Raw genomic sequence first — 9,551 nt, forward strand, 5'->3', positions numbered from 1 at the left:
AATTTTAGCTAAAACATTAAGTCCTCATGATTTGTAGTATTTTAAGAATTTTATAAAATCAAAACCGTTTAAAAGACATCTATCCTGGAATTCCCTGGTGGCGCAGTGGTTAAGAATTTGCCTGCCAATGCAGGGGACATGGCTTCGAGCCCTGGTGGGGGAAGATCCCACATGCCGTGGAGCAACTAGGCCAAAAATAAATAAATTAATTAATTAATTTAAAAAAAGATTAATTGCTCAGAAAGAAAACTGTCACTCTTTTGCATACTAAATAGTAAAAATATCTACGAGACAAGAAAAATGCCAATAAACTTTATTTTGCATTATAAAATGTAGACAAATGTATTTAAAGAATAGCCTTCATTACTATACCGATGAGAGATCTTACTTTCAATATAAGAGCTTTTTACATTTTAAGAATTTTAAAATTTTGTCTCATGAATACAAGTTTATAAAGTATATTTTTTAAAGTATCCTGTAATATTTCTGTTAAATTTGGACAAATTGGAATGAGTTAATCATATTGATGAAAGACAACCCTATGTCTATACTGCCCTGGTTTTACTATATAAAATTAATGCTAAGACAATATTCTAGTGCACATGACTAGTATTAAAACTTCAAGACTTAAAATTTCTAAATTTTGTATATTGGTTTTATGGGGCAAGAAAAGGATCATTGTTGAAACAAATATTATAAGATTACAAAATATAAAATTGTTTCTAAGTTAAATCATAGGATAGATGTCTTTTCGTAATTTTATTTATTTTTTGGCTGCGTTGGGTCTTCGTTGCTGTGCGTGGGCTTTCTCTAGTTGCGGCATGAGGGGGCTACTCTTCGTTGTGGTGAGCAGGCTTCTCATTGCGGTGGCTTCTCTTGTTGCAGAGCACGGGCTTTAGGCATGTGGGCTTCAGTAGTTGTATCACACAAGCTCAGTAGTTGTGGCTCGAGGGCTTTAGAGCGCAGGCTCAGTAATTGTGGCACACGGGCTCAGTAGCTGTGGCTCGAGTCCTCTAGAGCACAGGCTCAGTTGTGGTGCACGGGCTTAGTTGCTCTGCGGCATGTGGGTGGGATCTTCCTGGAACAGGGCTCGAACCCAAGTTCCCTGCATTGGCAGGTGAATTCTTAAACACTGCATCACCAGGGAAGTCCTCTGAGTAATTAATCTTTTTTTTTTTTAAAACATCTTTATTGGGGTATAATTGCTTTACAATGGTGTGTTAGTTTCTGCTTTATAACAAAGTGAATCAGCAATACATATACATATGCTCCCACGTGTCTTCCCTCTTGCGTCTCCCTCCCTCCCACTCTCCCGATCCCACCCCTCCAGGCTGTCCCAAAGCCCCGAGCTAATATCACTGTGCCTTGCAGCTGCTTCCCCCTAGCTATCTACCTTACTACGTTTGTTAGTGTGTATATGTCCATGACTCTCTCTCGCCCTGTCAAAACTCACCCTTTCCCCTCCCCATATCCTCAAGTCCATTCTCCAGTAGGTCTGCGCCTCTATTCCTGTCTTATCCCTAGGTTCTTCATGACAATTTTTCCCGTAAATTCCATATATATGTGTTAGCATACGGTATTTGTCTTTTTCTTTCTGACTTACTTCACTCTGTATGACAGACTCTAGGTCTATCCATCTCATTACAAATAACTCAATTTCATTTCTTTTTAAGGCTGAGTAATATTCCATTGTGTATATGTGCCACATCTTCTTTATCCATTCGTCCGATGATGGGCGCCCAGGTTCTTTCCATCTCCGGGCTATTGTAAATAGAGCTGCAATGAACATTTTGGTACATGACTCTTTTTGAATTTTGGTTTTCTCAGGGTATATGCCCAGTAGTGGGATTGCTGGGTCATATGGTAATTCTATTTGTAGTTTTTTAAGGAACCTCCATACTGTTCTCCATAGTGGCTGAACCAATTCACATTCCCACCAGCAGTGCAAGAGTGTCCCCTTTTCTCCACACCCTCTCCAGCATTTATTGTTTCTAGATTTTTTGATGATGGCCATTCTGACTGGTGTGAGATGATATCTCATTGTAGTTTTGATTTGCATTTCTCTAATGATTAATGATGTTGAGCATTCTTTCATGTGTTTGTTGGCATTCTGTATCTCTTCTTTGGAGAAATGTCTGTTTAGGTCTTCTGCCCATTTTTGGATGGGGTTGTTTGTTTTTTTGTTATTGAGCTGCATGAGCTGCTTGTAAATTTTGGAGATTAATCCTTTGTCAGTTGCTTCATTTGCAAATGTTTTTTCCCATTCTGAGGGTTGTCTTTTGGTCTTGATTATGGTTTCCTTTGCTGTGCAAAAGCTTTGAAGTTTCATTAGGTCCCATTTGCTTTTATTTCCATTACTCTAGGAGGTGGGTCAGAAAGGACCTTGCTGTGATTTATGTCATAGAGTGTTCTTCCTATGTTTTCCTCTAAGAGTTTAATAGTTTCTGGCCTTACATTTAGGTCTTTAATCCATTTTGAGCTTATTTTTGTGTATGGTGTTAGGGAGTGATCTAATCTCATACTTTTACATGTACCTGTCCAGTTTTCCCAGCACCATTTATTGAAGAGGCTGTCCTTTCTCCACTGTACATTCCTGCCTCCTTTATCAAAGATAAGGTGTCCATATGTGCGTGGGTTTATCTCTGGGCTTTCTATCCTGTTCCACTGATCTATCTTTCTGTTTTTGTGCCAGTACCATACTGTCTTGATTACTGTTGCTTTGTAGTGTAGTCTGAAGTCAGGGAGCCTGATTCCTCCAGCTCCTTTTTTCGTTCTCAAGATTGCTTTGGCTATTCGGGGTCTTTTGTGTTTCCATACAAATTGCGAAATTTTTTGTTCTAGTTCTGTGAAAAATGCCAGTGGTAGTTTGATAGGGATTGCATTGAATCTGTAGATTGCTTTGGGTAGTAGAGTCAGTTTCACAATGTTGATTCTTCCCATCCAAGAACATGGTATATCTCTCCATCTATTTGTATCATCTTTCATTTCTTTCATCAGTGTCTTATAATTTTCTGCATACAGGTCTTTCGTCTCCTTAGGTAGGTTTATTCCTAGATATTTTATTCTTTTTGTTGCAATGGTAAACGGGAGTGTTTTCTTGATTTCACGTTCAGATTTTTCATCATGAGTATATAGGAATGCCAGAGATTTCTGTGCATTAATTTTGTATCCTGCTACGTTACCAAATTCATTGATTAGCTCTAGTAGTTTTCTGGTAGCATCTTTAGGATTCTCTATGTATAGTATCATGTCATCTGCAAACAGTGACAGCTTTACTTCTTCTTTTCCGATTTGGATTCCTTTTATTTCCTTTTCTTCTCTGATTGCTGTGGCTAAAACTTCCAAATCTATGTTGAATAAGAGTGATGAGAGTGGGCAACCTTGTCTTGTTCCTGATCTTAGTGGAAATGCTTTCAGTTTTTCACCATTGAGGATGATGTTTGCTGTGGGCTTGTCATATATGGCCATTATTATGTTGAGGAAAGTTCCCTCTGTGCCTACTTTCTGGAGGGTTTTTATCATAAATGGGTGTTGAATTTTGTCGAAAGCTTTCTCTGCATCTATTGAGATGATCATATGGTTTTTCTCCTTCAATTTGTTAATATGGTTTATCACATTGATAGATTTGCGTATATTGAAGAATCCTTGCATTCCTGGAATAAACCCCACTTGATCATGGTGTATGATCCTTTTAATGTGCTGTTGGATTCTGTTTGCTAGTATTTTGTTGAGGATTTTTGCATCTATGTTCATCAGTGATATTGGCCTGTAGTTTTCTTTCTTTGTGACATCCTTGTCTGGTTTTGCTATCAAGGTGATGGTGGCCTCGTAGAAGGAATTTGGGAGTGTTCCTCCCTGCTATATTTTGGAAGAGTTTGAGAAGGATAGGTGTTAGCTCTTCTCTAAACGTTTGATAGAATTCACCTGTGAAGCCATCTGGTCCTGGGCTTTTGTTTGTTGGAAGGTTTTTAATCACAGTTTCAATTTAAGTGCTTGTGATTGGTCTGTTCATATTTTCTATTTCTTCCTGATTCAGTCTTGGCAGGTTGTGCATTTCTAAGAATTTGTCCATTTCTTCCAGATTGTCCATTTTATTGGCATAGAGTTGCTTGTAGTAATCTCTCATGATTTTTTTTATTTCTGCAGTGTCAGTTGTTACTTCTCCTTTTTCATTTCTAATTCTATTGATTTGAGTCTTCTCCCTTTTTTTCTTGATGAGTCTGGCTGGAGGTTTATCTATTTTGTTTATCTTCTCAAAGAACCAGCTTTTAGTTTTATTGATCTTTGCTATCGTCTCCTTCATTTCTTTTTCATTTATTTCTGATCTGATTTTTATGATTTCTTTCCTTCTGCTAGCTTTGGGGTTTTTTTGTTCTTCTTTCTCTAATTGCTTGAGGTGCAAGGTTAGGTTGTTTATTCGAGATGTTTCCTGCTTCTTAAGGTGGGCTTGTATTGCTATAAACGTCCCCCTTAGAACTGCTTTTGCTGCATCCCATAGGTTTTGGGGCATTGTGTCTCCATTGTCATTTGTTTCTAGGTATTTTTTTATTTCCTCTTTGATTTCTTCAGTGATCACTTCATTATTAAGTAGTGTATTGTTTAGCTTCCATGTGTTTGTATTTTTTACAGATCTTTTCCTGTAATTGATATCTAGTCTCATGGCGTTGTGGTCAGAAAAGATACTTGATACAATTTCAGTTTTCTTACATTTACCAAGGCTTGATTTGTGACCCAAGATATGATCTATCCTGGAGAATGTTCCATGAGCACTTGAGAAAAATGTGTATTCTGTTGTTTTTGGATGGAGTGTCCTATAAATATCAATGAAGTCCATCTTGTTTAATGTATCATTTAAAGCTTGTGTTTCCTTATTGATTTTCATTTTGGATGATCTGTCCATGGGTGAAAGTGGGGTGTTAAAAGTCCCCTACTATGAATGTGTTACTGTTGATCTCCCCTTTTATGGCTGTTAGTATTTGCCTTATGTATTGAGGTGCTCCTATGTTGGGTGCATAAATATTTACAATTGTTATATCTTCTTCTTGGATCGATCCCTTGATCATTATGTAGTGTCCTTCTTTATCCCTTTTAATAGTCCTTATTTTAAAGTCTATTTTGTCTGATATGAGAATTGCTACTCCAGCTTTCTTTTGGTTTCCATTTGCATGGAATATCTTTTTCCATCCCCTTACTTTCAGTCTGTATGTGTCTCTAGGTCTGAAGTGGGTCTCTTGTAGACAGCATATATAAGGGTCTTGTTTTTGTATCCATTCAGCCAATCTGTGTCTTTTGGTGGGAGCATTTAGTCCATTTATATTTAAGGTAATTATCGATATGTATGTTCCTATTCCCATTTTCTATATTGTTTTGGGTTCGTTGTTATAGGTCGTTTCCTTCTCTTGTGTTTCTTGTCTAGAGAAGTTCCTTTAGCATTTGTTGTAAAGCTGATTTGGTGGTGCTGAACTCTCTCAGCTTTTGCTTGTCTGTAAAGGTTTTAATTTCTCCATCAAATCTGAATGAGATCCTTGCTGAGTAGAGTAGTCTTGGTTGCAGGTTTTTCTCCTTCATCACTTTCAGTATGTCCTGCCACTCCCTTCTGGCTTGTAGGGTTTCTGCTGAGAGATCAGCTGTTAAACTTATGGGGATTCCCTTGTGTGTTATTTGTTGTTTTTCCCTTGCTGCTTTTAATATGCTTTCTTTGTATTTAATTTTTGATAGTTTGATTAATATGTGTCTTGGCGTATTTCTCCTTGTATTTATCCTGTATGGGACTCTCTGTGCTTCCTGGACTTGATTAACTATTTCCTTTCCCATATTAGGGAAGTTTTCAACTATAATTTCTTCAAATATTTTCTCAGTACCTTTCTTTTTTTCTTCTTCTTCTGGAACCCCTATAATTCGAATGTTGGTGCGTTTAATGTTGTCCCAGAGGTCTCTGAGACTGTCCTCACTTCTTTTCATTCTTTTTTCTTTATTCTGCTCTGCAGTAGTTATTTCCACTACTTTATCTTCCAGGTCACTTATCCGTTCTTCTGCCTCAGTTATTCTGCTCTTGATCCTATCTAGAGTACTTTGAATTTCATTTATTGCGTTGTTCATCGTTGCTTGTTTCATCTTTAGTTCTTGTAGGTCCTTGTTAACTGTTTCTTGCATTTTGTCCATTCTACGTCCAAGATTTCGGATCATCCTTACTATCATTATTCTGAATTCTTTTTCAGGTAGATTGCCTATTTCCTCTTCATTTGTTAGGTCTGGTGGGTTTTTATCTTGCTCCTTCATCTGCTGTGTGTTTTTCTGTCTTCTCATTTTGCTTATCTTACTGTGTTTGGGGTCTCCTTTTTGCAGGCTGCACTTGCGTAGTTCCCGTTGTTTTTGATGTCTGTCTCCAGTGGCTAAGGTTGTTTCAGCGGGTTGTGTAGGCTTCCTGGTGGAGGGGACTAGTGCCTGTGTTGTGCTGGATGAGGCTGGATCTTGTCTCTCTAGTGGGCAGGTTCACGTCTGGTGGTGTGTTTTGGGGTGTCTGTGGCCTTGTTATGATTTTCGGCAGACTCTCTGCTAATGGGTGGGGTTGTGTTCCTGTTTTGCTAGTTGCTTGGCATAGGTTGTCCAGCACTGTGGCTTGCTGGTCGTTGAGTGAAGCTGGGTGCTGGTGTTAAGATGTAGATCTCTGGGAGATTTCCACCATTTAATATTATGTGGAGCTGGGAGGTCTCTTGTCGACCAGTGTCCTGAAGTTCGCTCTCCTACCTCAGAGGCAGAGCCCTGCCTCCTGGGCTGGAGCACCAAGAGCCTTTCATCCACACGGCTCAGAATAAAAGGGAGAAAAAGTAGAGAGAATTAATAGAAGTATGAGGAAAGAAAGAAGGAAAGGAGGAAAGGAAGGAAGGAAGAAAGAAGCAAAGAAGGAAAGAAAGGAGGGAGGGAGGGAGGGAGGGAGGAAGGAAGGAAGGAAGGAGGGAAAGGAGGAGAAAATGTAGAGAGAATTAGTAGAAGTATGAGGAAAGAAAGAAGGAAAGGAGGAAAGGAAGGAAGGAAGAAAGAAGCAAAGAAGGAAAGAAAGGAGGGAGGGAGGGAGGGAGGAAGGAAGGAAGGAAGGAGGGAAAGAAGGAGAAAATGTAGAGAGAATTAGTAGAAGTATGAGGAAAGAAAGAAGGAAAGGAGGAAAGGAAGGAAGGAAGAAAGAAGCAAAGAAGGAAAGAAAGGAGGGAGGGAGGGAGGGAGGAAGGAAGGAAGGAAGGAGGGAAAGAAGGAAAAAAGACAGAAAGAAAGAAGATACAGTAAAAATAAATTAAAGTATAATATAGTTATTGAACTAAAAATTATTTAGAAAAAAATAAAAAGGGAAGGATAGAACCCTAGGCCAAATGTTGGAAGCAAAGCTATACAGAGAAAATCTTACACAGAAGCATACACATACATGTTCACAAAAAGAGGCAAAGGGGGAAAAATCATAAATACTGCTCCCAGAGACCACCTCCTCAACCTGGGGTGATTCGCTGTCTAAAGGAGGGAAGGAAGGAAGGAAAGAAAGAACGAAGGTGGGTCGGCGGGAAGATGGCGGAAGAGTAAGACGTGGAGATCGCCTTCCTCCTCACGGATACACCAGAAATACATCTACACGTGGAACAACTCCTACAGAACACCTACTGAAGGCTGGCAGAAGACCTCAGAGCTCCCAAAAGGCAAGAAACTCCCCACGTACCTGGGTAGGGCAAAAGAAAAAAGAAAAAACAGAGACAAAAGAATAAGGACGGCACCTGCATCAGTGGGAGGGAGCTGTGAAGGAGGAAAAGTTTCCACACACTAGGAAGCCCCTCCGCGGGCGGAGACTGCAGGAGGCGGAGGGGGGAGCTTCGGGACCGCGGAGTGGTGCACAGCGACGGGTGCGGAGGGCAAAGCGGGGAGATTCCTGCACAGACGATCGGTGCCGACCGGCACTCACCAACCCGAGAGGCTTGTCTGCTCACCCGCCGGGGCGGGCGGAGCTGCGAGCTGAGGCTCGGGTTTCGGTTTTGGACGGAGCGCAGGGAGAGGACTGGAGTTGGCGGCTTGAGCATAGCCTGAAGGGGTTGGTGCGCCACGACTAGCCGGGAGGGAGTTCGGGGAAAAGCCTGCACCTGCCGAAGAGGCAAGAGACTTTTTCTTCCCTCTTTGTTTCCTGGTGCGCGAGGAGAGGGGTTTAAGAGCGGTGCTTAAAGGAACTCCAGAGACGGGCGCGAGCCGCGGCTAAAAGCGCAAACCCCAGAGACGGGCGCGAGCCGCGGCTGAGGGCACGAGCCCCCGAGACAGGCGCGAGCTGCGGCGGGAAGCGCGAGCCCCAGAGACGGGCGCGAGCCGTGGCTGAAACCGCGGAGCCCAGAGACGGGCGGGAGACGCTAGGGCTGCTGCTTCTGCCACCAGGGGGGCTGTGTGCGAGCACAGGTCACTCTCCGCACCCCTCTTCCGCGGAGCCTGTGCAGGCCCCCACTGCCAGGTTCCCGGGATCCAGGGACAACTTCCCCGGGAGTACGCAAGGCGGGTCTCAGGCTGGTGCAACATCACGCCGGCCTCTGCCGCAGCGTCACGCCGCCTCTGCCGCCGCAGGCCCGCCCCGCACGCAGTGCCCCGCCTTCCCCCATCCCCCAACCCCCGGCGTGAGTGAGCCGGAGCTCCCGAATCAGCGGCTCCTTTAACCCCGTCCTGTCTGAGCAAAAAACAGACGCCCTCCAGCGACCTGCGCGCAGGGGCAGGGCCGGGTACAAAGCTGAGCTCCTGTGAGCTGTGAGAGCAGGGAGGAGAGGGGGAGGTCTCTCCCGGCAGCCGCGGAGGCGGCGGATTGAAGCTCCACAATCAACTTGATGTGCCCTGCATTGTGGAATACCTGAATAGACAGGGAGTGATCCCAAATTGAAGAGGGGGAATTTAGGAGCGAGATCTGTGATTTTTTCCCCTTTTCCTCTTTTTGTGAATGTGTGCGTGTATGCGTCTGTGTGAGATCTTGTCTGTATACTCTTGCTTCCACCATTTGTCCTAGGGCTCTATCCGTCCATGGTTTTTTTTTTTAAAAAAAAAAATTTTTTTTTCATAATTAATTTTAATTGTAATAACTTTATTGAACTTTACCTTCGTTCTTTCTTTCTTTCTTTCCTTCCCTCCTTCCCTCCTTTAGACAGCGAATCACCCCAGGTTGAGGGGGTGGTCTCTGGGAGCAGGATTTATGATTTTTCCCCCTTTGCCTCTCTTTGTGAACGTGTATGTGTATGCTTCTGTGTAAGATTTTCTCTGTATAGCTTTGCTTCCAACAGTTGTCCTAGGGCTCTATCCGTCCATGGTTTTTAAAAAAAAAAATTTTTTTTTTCTTAATAATTAATTTTAATTGTAATAACTTTATTGTACTTTACCTTCGTTCTTTCTTTCTTTCTTTCTTTCCTTCCTTCCTTCCCTCCTTTAGACAACAAATCACCCCAAATTGAGGAGGTGGTCTCTGGGAGCAGGATTTATGATTTTTCCCACTTTGCCTCTCTTTGTGAACGTGTATGTGCATGCTTCTGTGTAAGATTTTCTCTGTATAG

This window comes from Phocoena sinus, chromosome X, assembly GCF_008692025.1.
Source record: "Phocoena sinus isolate mPhoSin1 chromosome X, mPhoSin1.pri, whole genome shotgun sequence".
Taxonomy (NCBI): domain Eukaryota; kingdom Metazoa; phylum Chordata; class Mammalia; order Artiodactyla; family Phocoenidae; genus Phocoena; species Phocoena sinus.